Source organism: Macaca thibetana, chromosome 1 (genome assembly GCF_024542745.1).
Source record: "Macaca thibetana thibetana isolate TM-01 chromosome 1, ASM2454274v1, whole genome shotgun sequence".
NCBI lineage: Eukaryota > Metazoa > Chordata > Mammalia > Primates > Cercopithecidae > Macaca > Macaca thibetana.
The window spans coordinates 191,526,316-191,536,202 of NC_065578.1; the positions used below are offsets into that span (position 1 = coordinate 191,526,316).

At 41.8% G+C, this 9,887-nt stretch overlaps 1 pseudogene; it reads left to right on the forward strand.

Moving 5' to 3' along the window:
* Positions 1-2,198: 2,198 nt before the first annotated feature.
* Positions 2,199-9,887, forward strand: LOC126957232 (uncharacterized; annotated as a pseudogene).

Below are 9,887 nucleotides of genomic sequence, written 5' to 3' on the forward strand. Positions count from 1 at the left end.
TTCTTTTTAATCCAGAACTTTCTCTGGCCCATCAAGTCCTTGCTGCATACATTTCTCATTTCTCAACCTTATATTTTTCTTCTGAATTAATTAATAGTCTTTGGTAAGACCATGCTTGATTCCACTTTGTATCCTAGCCCAAATCTAACACAGGGCATGTGCTTTACACTTGTTGCATTGATGGATTATCTTATTCAGTGCTCAGAAGCAAATATTCTGTGGTGGCAGTTCTACTGTCATTCAGTCATGTATTCAATTATCTATTCAGTTACAAATATTTCTGGTGCATCTACACCATGCCAGGCCCTCTCTCCTTCCCTTTCAGGCCTCTTCCTCATTCCTCTCACCTTTCTCTTTAGATCAAAGTTGAGGAATGGTGATGACATCAACATCAAGGTGCAGAGAGATTACTGCTATATTTTCTTTTCTTTTTTTTTTTTTTTTTTTGAGACGGAGTCTCACTCTGTCGCCCAGGCTGGAGTGCAGTGGCCGGATCTCAGCTCACTGCAAGCTCCGCCTCCCGGGTTTACGCCATTCTCCTGCCTCAGCCTCCGGAGTAGCTGGGACTACAGGCGCCCGCCACCTCGCCCAGCTAGTTTTTTGTATTTTTTAGTAGAGACGGGGTTTCACCATGTTAGCCAGGATGGTCTCGATCTCCTAACGTCGTGATCCGCCCGTCTCGGCCTCCCAAAGTGCTGGGATTACAGGTTTGAGCCACCGTGCCTGGCCAGATTACTGCTATATTTTCATCTCACTTCTCTTAAATTTCTTCCCATTTTTACTAGCCATATACTCCCTTTTAATTGGCAAATTTGTCCTCTTAATGGTCTACCCTCCTGGCCGGGCGCGGTGGCTCAAGCCTGTAATCCCAGCACTTTGGGAGGCCGAGGCGGGCGGATCACGAGGTCAGGAGATCGAGACCATCCTGGCTGACACGGTGAAACCCCGTCTCTACTAAAAAATACAAAAAACTAGCCGGGCGAGGTGGCGGGCGCCTGTAGTCCCAGCTACTGGGGAGGCTGAGGCAGGAGAATGGCGTGAACCCGGGAGGCGGAGCTTGCAGTGCGCTGAGATCGGGCCACTGCACTCCAGCCTGGGCGGCAGAGCGAGACTCCATCTCAAAAAAAAAAAAAAAAAAAAAAAAAATAGTCTACCCTCCTTAGTGTGACCTGCAAGCTCAATGAAATATGTTTTTTATAGAACTTAGTTATTAGCTAAAAGCATTCGAAGCACTAGCCCAAAGCAGGGTGATACTCAAAATACTTTAAAATTGGTACTGTACAACGAGGAATTGGGAGGACTGGGCCCAGGGCTCAGGGTAGGAGCACTCAGGGGCTCAGGAAAGCAACTGTTTACCAAAGAAAAAGAAGTAGTGAAATAAGTTAAGACTAGTACAGCTGACCGGGCATGGTGGCTCACTCCTATTATCCCAGAATTCTGAGAAGCTGAGGCAGTAGGATCACTTGAAGTCAGGAGTTCAAGACCAGCCTGGGTAACATAGTGAGACCTGTCTGTACAAAAAATAACTAGCCGGACACTAAAGCCCGCCTGTAGTCCCAGCTACTCAGGAGCCTGAGGCAGGAGGATCACTTGAGCACAGGAGGTTGAGGCTGCAGTGAGTCATGATCATACCACTGCACTCTAGCCTGGGCAATAGAGCGAGACCCCCATCTAAACAAACAAACAAACAAAACTAGTATAGCTGTACTCACATATACCCACTGGCTAATATCAGGCAGGCACTACAGTAGGCTTCTATTGACACCCCTGAGGGTTCTTCTTGCTTTCTGCAATGGTACAAAACCAATAAGAAATCTCTATTAGAACTATTTGGCTGGGCATGATGGCTCACACCTATAATCTCAGCATTTTGGGAGGCCAACGCGGGTGGATCACCAGAGGTCAGGAGTTCAAGACTAGCCTAAGCAACATGGTGAAACCCTGTCTCTACTTTAAAAATACAAAATTTAGCTGGGCATGGTTGTGGGTGCCTGTAATCCCAGTTACTCAGGAGGCTGAGGCAGGAGAATCACTTGAACCCAGGAGGCGGAGGTTGCAGTGAGCCGAGATTGTGCCATTGCACTCCAGCCTGGGTGACAAGAGCAAAACTGTGTCTCAAAAACAAACAAACAAACTACCTTAATGGTTGTCCTTCTTAATGCAGCAGCTGGATCCCTAGTAGAACGCCATCCACAACAATGTCTTTAACTCTGGCTCCCTTTAGCAGTATAAGCGAGCAACAGGGTGTTGCTGACAGGCCTAAGGAGTGGAAGAGGGAGATGGAGGAAAAGAGACAACAAAGAGAAAAAAGGTATGAGGGGAAGAAAATAAGCCATCTGCCATTTCTCAGGAGCAGCATGGTTTGCCCGCGTCCAGTTGTACGCAATTGAGTTCATGAAGAGCAGCTGTGTGGTGGCAGAAAGGGCCACGGCCTGAGGGAAGAAAGACCTGTGCTCACGTGTCAGAATAAGTTGAGAGTTATCCTGGGCAACCACTTATCTTTTCTGAGTCTCGTATCCTCCCTTTAAATGGGTAGGACATCTTCCTCCCAAGATGCTTGCTGGTATTCACTGAAGTAAAGTTAATAGAAGTGCATGCAATTAACATTTATTAGTGTGTCACACACATTAAATATTTATGGAATCTATACACAAAATGAGTGTGAACTTAAGTAAATACAAATGTAATATGAGAACATTTAATGCCTTAATGAATTAAGTAATGTAACATCTACTTTCTCTAATCTGCCCTGGAAATAAATCCTACTTGTCTGATGGGTGTGTATTTTTCTAAAACCAAGTTGATCTTAATTTGTACCAGAAAATGCCCTGTGTGTAAGGAAGTTAAGCCCTAGAGATAACTGTAACAAGAAAAAATAATATTTTGAATGAAAAACCCATCCCTTTTTTTCTTTTCTTTTTTGAGACAGAGTCTTGCTCTGTCACCCAGGCTGGAGTGCAGTGGCATGATCTTGGCTCACTGCAACTTCCGCCTCCCAGGTTCAAGTAATTCTCCTGCCTCAGCCGCCCAAGTAGCTGGGATTACAGGCGCCCGCCACCACGGCTGGCTAATTTTTGTATTTTTAGTAGAGACAGAGTTTCACCATGTTGGTCAGGCTGGTCCTGAACTCCTGACCTCAGGTGATCCACCCACCTCGGCCTCCCAAAGTGCTGGAATTACAGGAGTGAGCCACCACACCTGGCCAAACCCATCCAATTCTTTTACCTCCCACATGACTGCTCCCCTCTCCTCTGCCTCCTCCCTGCTCACCAGCTCTGAGTTGGTACCAAGTGAGAATCAGAATCAGCTGATTCTATACATTTCCAAGCAGAGAGAGTATAACATATGCCTGTGCTCATCCTCTCACTCATTTCCTTTCTCCTCCTCTTCTCCGTCCCTCCTCTCCTTCCTTCCCCCTTTCCATTGCCTTCAGAGCCATCATTATCATCACTGGTATTTTTAAGTACTGAAGTGGTGCCAGGCACAGTCTAGGTTCTTTATATGGATTATCTCAACTCCAATTACTTTGTCACAAGCACACTATTGTTGAGCATATTAACTAAACAAGCTTACTGTACTGCTACTGTAATTAGAAAGTGAATCTTAAGTAGCATATCTTAACACTATTAAAATAAACCAGTGGTTCACAACTGGAGATGATTTTGCCCTTTAGAGAACATCTGTCACTATCTGGAGACATTTTTGGTTCTCATAGCTAGAGGGGATGCTCTAGTTAGGGGAGGCCCTGAGCATCCTTCGATGCACAGAACAGCCCCCCACTTCAAAGAAATATCTGGCCCAAAATGTTAAGAGTGCTAATGGTGATAAACCCTGAGATAAACTAATTTTTATAGGGATTAGAAAAAAATGCACCACTAAGAAAAACTTAGGTTGCCATTAACTCTTTTACATCAAATTATACAATTTTTAAAACAATTTTCACACCTTGCTGCAGTCATGATAACTACATTTCTTTCTTTTTTTTTTTTTTTTTTTTTTTTTTTTTGAGACGAAGTCTCACTTTGTTGCCCAGGCTAGGGTGAAGTGGCACAATCTCAACTCACTGCAGCCTCTGCCTCCCAGGTTCAAACAATTCTGCTGCCTCAGCCTCCCAAGTAGCTGGGATCACAGGCATGCACCATCATACCCGGCTAATTTTTATATTTTTAGTAGAGACGGGGTTTCACCATGTTGGCTAGGCTGGTCTTGAACTCCTGACCTCAGGAGATCTGCCCACCTCGGCCTCCCAAAGTGCTGGGATTATAGGCGCTGCCACCATGCCTACTGGCTAGGCATGGTAGCTTACACCTGTAATCCCAGCTACTCAGGAGGCTAAGGCAGGAGAATCGCTTGAACCCGGGGGACAGAGGTTGCAGTGAGCCGAGATCGCGCCACTTCATTCCAGCCTGGGCAAAAGAACGAAACTCTGTCTCCAAACCAAAAAAAAAAAAAAAAAAAAAAAAGACATAAAACAACTACAAATCAAAGCACATTTTATCTCCATAAAGTGAAGAGCAAAAAAGTAGGGCTGTTAGCCTTATAAAAACATAATTTTCTTAACGAAAAAAATGTTACTAGCTCAGTGAACAATGGCTTCTTTCATAAGAAAACTGGGAAAATATCATTGTTTTGCAACTTTTTCTCTTTAACTCTCAATCTTGCTGGCTATCCTTAAACTAAACCTGTTTATTATCCTGTAAGGTGAAACTTTTATTTCCCATCTTACCTTCCTTGAGTCAAGGAGTTTGTTCAGCATTGTCAAGGTAGATTTAAAACAAAAGTTTAAAATCCTCTATTTCAGACAAAGATCAGCCAACAACAATGAAAAGCCAACTATTTACTTAGTTTTCTTTCATTTCTGATACTTAACCTTACATTCTTCTATCTAATTTATTCAATGGAGCATTTCCCCATACTATGTCTTTCCTTCAAGTAGTGTCCATCGTTTCCTAGCGTTCCTAAAAAGTTTGTTGTCCCCAAAATTTTGTTATGCTGCTTTCCCAAAAAGCGTATGTTGTCTCCTAAGATCAATCTCTGTAAACATAGCCCAAATCCCAGTTCTTGATAGCTTTTACACCGAGCTGTTTTCAGGTCCACCGCCTGCTCTGGGCTCAGCCAAGTTGGCTCAGTATTGTATGTGCCTAAAGTTGCCTGGAGACATCCTGGTGCCAGGAACAAACTTCAGGCATTTCAGACTTCATTGTTTATTTTTAAAGTCCATATTCCTTTTATTTAAGAACTCTTGTTCCTCTCTCTTCTCCCAAAAAATCATTCAGCTTTCAAAACAGGGCTCATTCTAGAGCCACAAAGTCTTGTTTACCCTGGAAACTTGGCCAGCAGGTTTTGAATTCTGAACAGTATGCCCTACTTAATGGGAGACGTTAGAAGGAGAGAAAATCACTTTCCCAGAAGTGTGCAGCTAAAATTCTAACTAATCTACTTTTAAAATTTGAAGTGATTTCTTCCTTCCTTATTTTATTAAAAGGAAGGCTGAAGACCATTGGTGATGACTTTCTAAAGCAGTCCAGGCCTGTTTTTGTAAGCACGTTGTCTCTTGCTGAAGGCCTTCGTCCTCGCTCTAGTCTTTAGTGCTTCCTACTTTTGTCCATTCACCAGTAGTTCATATTATATTTGAAAGGAAATTTTGATAAGATACTTGCTGTACTGTATTAATTGGAAGTATATGTCAGCTCTGAAGAGACTGATGATTTCCTTCTTGGCGTTCTGCTTGTGATTGTAGATGATATTACCAAGTAAATATTGGATCCCTGCATTTGGCAACAGCCCCCAATTATAAACATACTCCAGATGTGATTGAAATAATCCAAAGTATGATCTAACAATGAAAAGTGTAAATATGAATGTAACTTTCCCCACAACTACTTTGCTTAATATAAATAAATAATTTTAGAAAGACTTAAAGAAACCCCAGATACAATCTAGGCTCTCTTTTTCCATGAAACTGAAGCATTAAGTATCACCATTTAATTCTTATTTCTCCCATTTTTCCATAAAGATGTTTAAAAACTTCTTCCACTTGGAGTTTATCAGATGCCTAAACAGTTCTGTCTGTTCCAACCGTGTCTGCCTTAATAACAACTATATTCTGCAGTTTGTCACCTTGCTATTAATTCTAATTCTCTAATAAAAGACCCTTTCTTGGGGTTTTATTGTGATATATAATATCTAAAGTCCAGATCCCTTAAGATTTTTCTTTGTGCAATTTTCTTTTTCAGCTCAGAAAATGGAGAAAGCTAAAGAACTTCTTGCCCTGTAATAGTCTCTTTCTATCGAAAAAAACTGCTAAAGAGCCACATCTTAAAAGAGCATGTCAATCATCCCCCAAGCACCTTCTTTTCTGTCATATTTTCTCTCTTTAGCTCTCTGTGGTGCCATCTTGACAACATATATTATCTTTTTCCAAAATTTCAAATCTGCTTGTTCTTTTATTTTTATAATGTCATATTATTTTCTTAGGATTTTAAGTATTTATGTCAAGTCTTCAATTATTTTTAAATGTCTGTTTTGAGTTCTCTTTGATATTATTGTTGTGGCAATATTATGAAGTTCTTGGGCTCTAATCCACCTGTTGCAATGCCTGCTGGTTCTTGCTGATGGTAAACGGTTTCTGGGGCCACCACAACATATATACACTGTAGGGGCTCTGTTCTCATCATCCTCCATGTGCCCTTGCTGCGTGCAACACACAAGTTAAGAAGACATCTATGGTGTGCCTAATGGGTTCTGCCTTGTTTTATACATTTTTATCAGTAACTTATCTTTAATAGGGGTATTTTTTTCCTGTGGGAATCTCAGTAGAAATTGCTCTCCTGTTTTATATTAATTGTGCCAAGCATTCAGAGGGAATTATCAGGTATCAGGTATCAATTTTTTTTTTTTTTTTTTTTTTTTTTGAGAGAGAGAGTCTCACTCTGTCTGGCCCAGGCTGGAATGCAGTGGTGCGAATCTTGGCTCAATGCAGTTTCTGCCTCCCAGTTTCAAGTGATTCTCCTGTCTCAGCCTCCTGACTAGCTGGGACTACAGGCATCTGCCACCACATCCAGCTAATTTTGTATTTTTAGTAGAGATGGGGTTGCACCATGTTGGCCAGGCTGGTCTCAAACTCCTGACCTCAGGTGATCCACTCGCCTTAGCCTCCCAAACTGGGATCCCAAGCTGGGATTACAGGCATGAGCCACCATGCCTGGGCCAGGTATCAATTTTTAAATGATTATTTCTTTTAAACAATGGAGGTTTCTGGACCCCTCAGGCGTTATCAACTCAATCATCAAATCTGTGCAAGGTGCAAGGCAGTTTCAGTTTTTCAAGAGACTTCTCAGAAGTGACTCAAGCTTACTTTTCATTTTCTTAAGTAGGTAAATGATTGTTTTCCTTTTGCCTTTCTCTCACTGAAAGCACACCCCCTCAGGGATTCCTACTTTATATAGCGTCTCAGCCACAATAGGCAACTGTAAGTAAACCCGAGACTCCTCTCCTGTGCTCACATGGTTGTTTACCCCAAGTCCCTAGGTCAGTAGAAACTTTATACCCTGATCCTTACCCGCATGAAAAAATACAGGCAGCTACCTGTATTGATCCATATACTCAGCACACTGCTTTCAGATCCCTTCTCATTTTTTGCACAGGAAATTTCCTGGTTTTTCTTATAAACAAGGCTTTGTATTAAAAGTAGTTTTTGTTTTATTTTATCTAGTATATCTGGTGCTACAAGTACAAAAGATGTGTATACTTTACGAAAGGAAAGATACAGATAATAAATAACATTATGTCATCTTTCCAGAACCAAAAATGTTATATTGTTGAAATTTTAAGAAAAAATACTCCATACCACATACAAAACTTAACACAAAATGAACCATAGGTCTAAATGTGAAACATAAAATCATAAAATTTTTAGAAGAAGACAGGAGAAAAATCTCTGTGATGTTGACTTAGGCAAATTTCTTAGATAAGACACAAAAAGCATGAACAAAAATTTTAAAAGAAGATAAAATGGACTTTATCACTAAGCATAAAAAGCATAAACAAACATTTTAAAAGAAGATAAAATGGACTTTATCAAAATGAAAATTTTCTGCTTTTCAAGACATTCTTAAGAAAATGAAAAGACTATTTTTCTCAGGGGAAAAAAAGAAAATGAAAAGACAAGCTACAGACTGAATGAAAATATTTACAAATCTCATGTTTGCCAAAGGACTCGTATCTAGAATATATAATATATATAAGACATATATATGTAGTGAGTCTCATGACTCACTAAAAAAAAGTAATCTAATTTTGAAAATGGGCAAAAGATGTGTACCGTTTCACTTTGTCAGTGAAAATATACGGATGATAAATAACATCATTAGTCTTTAGGGATGTGAAATTAAAGCCACAAGGAGATACTACCACACACTTGTCAGAATGACTACAATTTTTAAAAACCTGACAATACCAAATGTTGACAAGGATGTGGAGCCACAGGAACTCTTATACACCGCTGGTAGGAATATGAAATAGTACAGCCATCCTGGAAAACAGTTTGGCAGTTTCTTATAAAGTTAAACATACAATTACCCTATGATCCAGCAATTCTATTCCTATGTATTTACCCAAGAGAAATGAAAATATATGACTACACAAAGACTTATACACAAATGCTTATAGCAGCTTTACTATTTGTTACGGGTTGAATTACCCCCTGTTCCTCACTTAATATGATGAAGTCCTAACCCCAGTACCTCAGAATGTGACCTTATTTGGAAATAGGGTGGTTACAGATATAATTAATTAACATGAAATCATACTGGAGTAGAGTGGGCTTTTAATCCAGTATGACTGGAGTCTTTTTAAAAGGAGAAACGTGAACACAGGCACAGATACAGGGAGCATGCCATGTAAACATAAAGATAGCCAGAGAGAGAGAACGGGAAAAGATCCTTCTTCCCTCATGACCCAGGTAAGGAACAAACCGGGGGTGGTACGAAGGCTGCTGCACAGCAAGCGGAGCCAGGGTCTGGACTGCAGCGCGTGCCCCCAGCTCTCCACCTCCACCTCCCGCCGCCCGCCAGGAAAGGCAGCCCAAGCGCAGCCCGCGGCCCCAGCAGCAGCGCCATGGACGGGTGGACGCCTACATCGACAACCTCATGGCAGAAGTCCCTTCCGTCTGTCAGGACGCGGCCATCATGGGCTACAAGGACTCGCCCTCCATCTGGGCCGCCGTCTCCTGGAAAACCTTCGCTAGCATCACGCCAGCTGAGGCTAGTGTCCTAGCTGGCAAAGACCGGTCAAGTGTTTTTGTGAATGGGCTGACGCTTGGGGGCCAGAAATGTTCAGTGATCCGGGACTCACTGCTGCAGGATGGGGAATTTTGCATGGATCTTAGTATACCAAGAGTACCGGTGGAGCCCCCACTTTCAATGTCACTGTCACCAAGACTGACGCTAGTCCTGCTGATGGGCAAAGAAAGTGTCCACGGTGGTTTGATCAACAAGAAATGTTATGAAATGACCTCCCACTTTTGGCGTTCCCAGTACTGCCTTCGTCCCTCTCTTGCCCTTTACCGCCCCCTACAGCTTTGCATCCCCCTTCCCTACCCATACACCATTTTATTTGGGGGACCATTATCCCACACCCCTTATTGCTGCCAAAACCACATGGACTGGGGGACAGGGCTGATGCCCAGACACGTCCCCCTACCCATACCCCTTCTGTGTGTGGTTGGAAAACTTTTTTGGGGGAATTTTTCTTCTGAATAAAAAAGATTCTACCAAAAAAAAAAAAAAAAAAAAGCAGGAACAAATCTTGCTGGAACCTCGATTTTCGATTTGTAGCCTTTAGAACTGTCGAACAGTATATTTCTGTTGTTTAAGCTACCCAGTGAG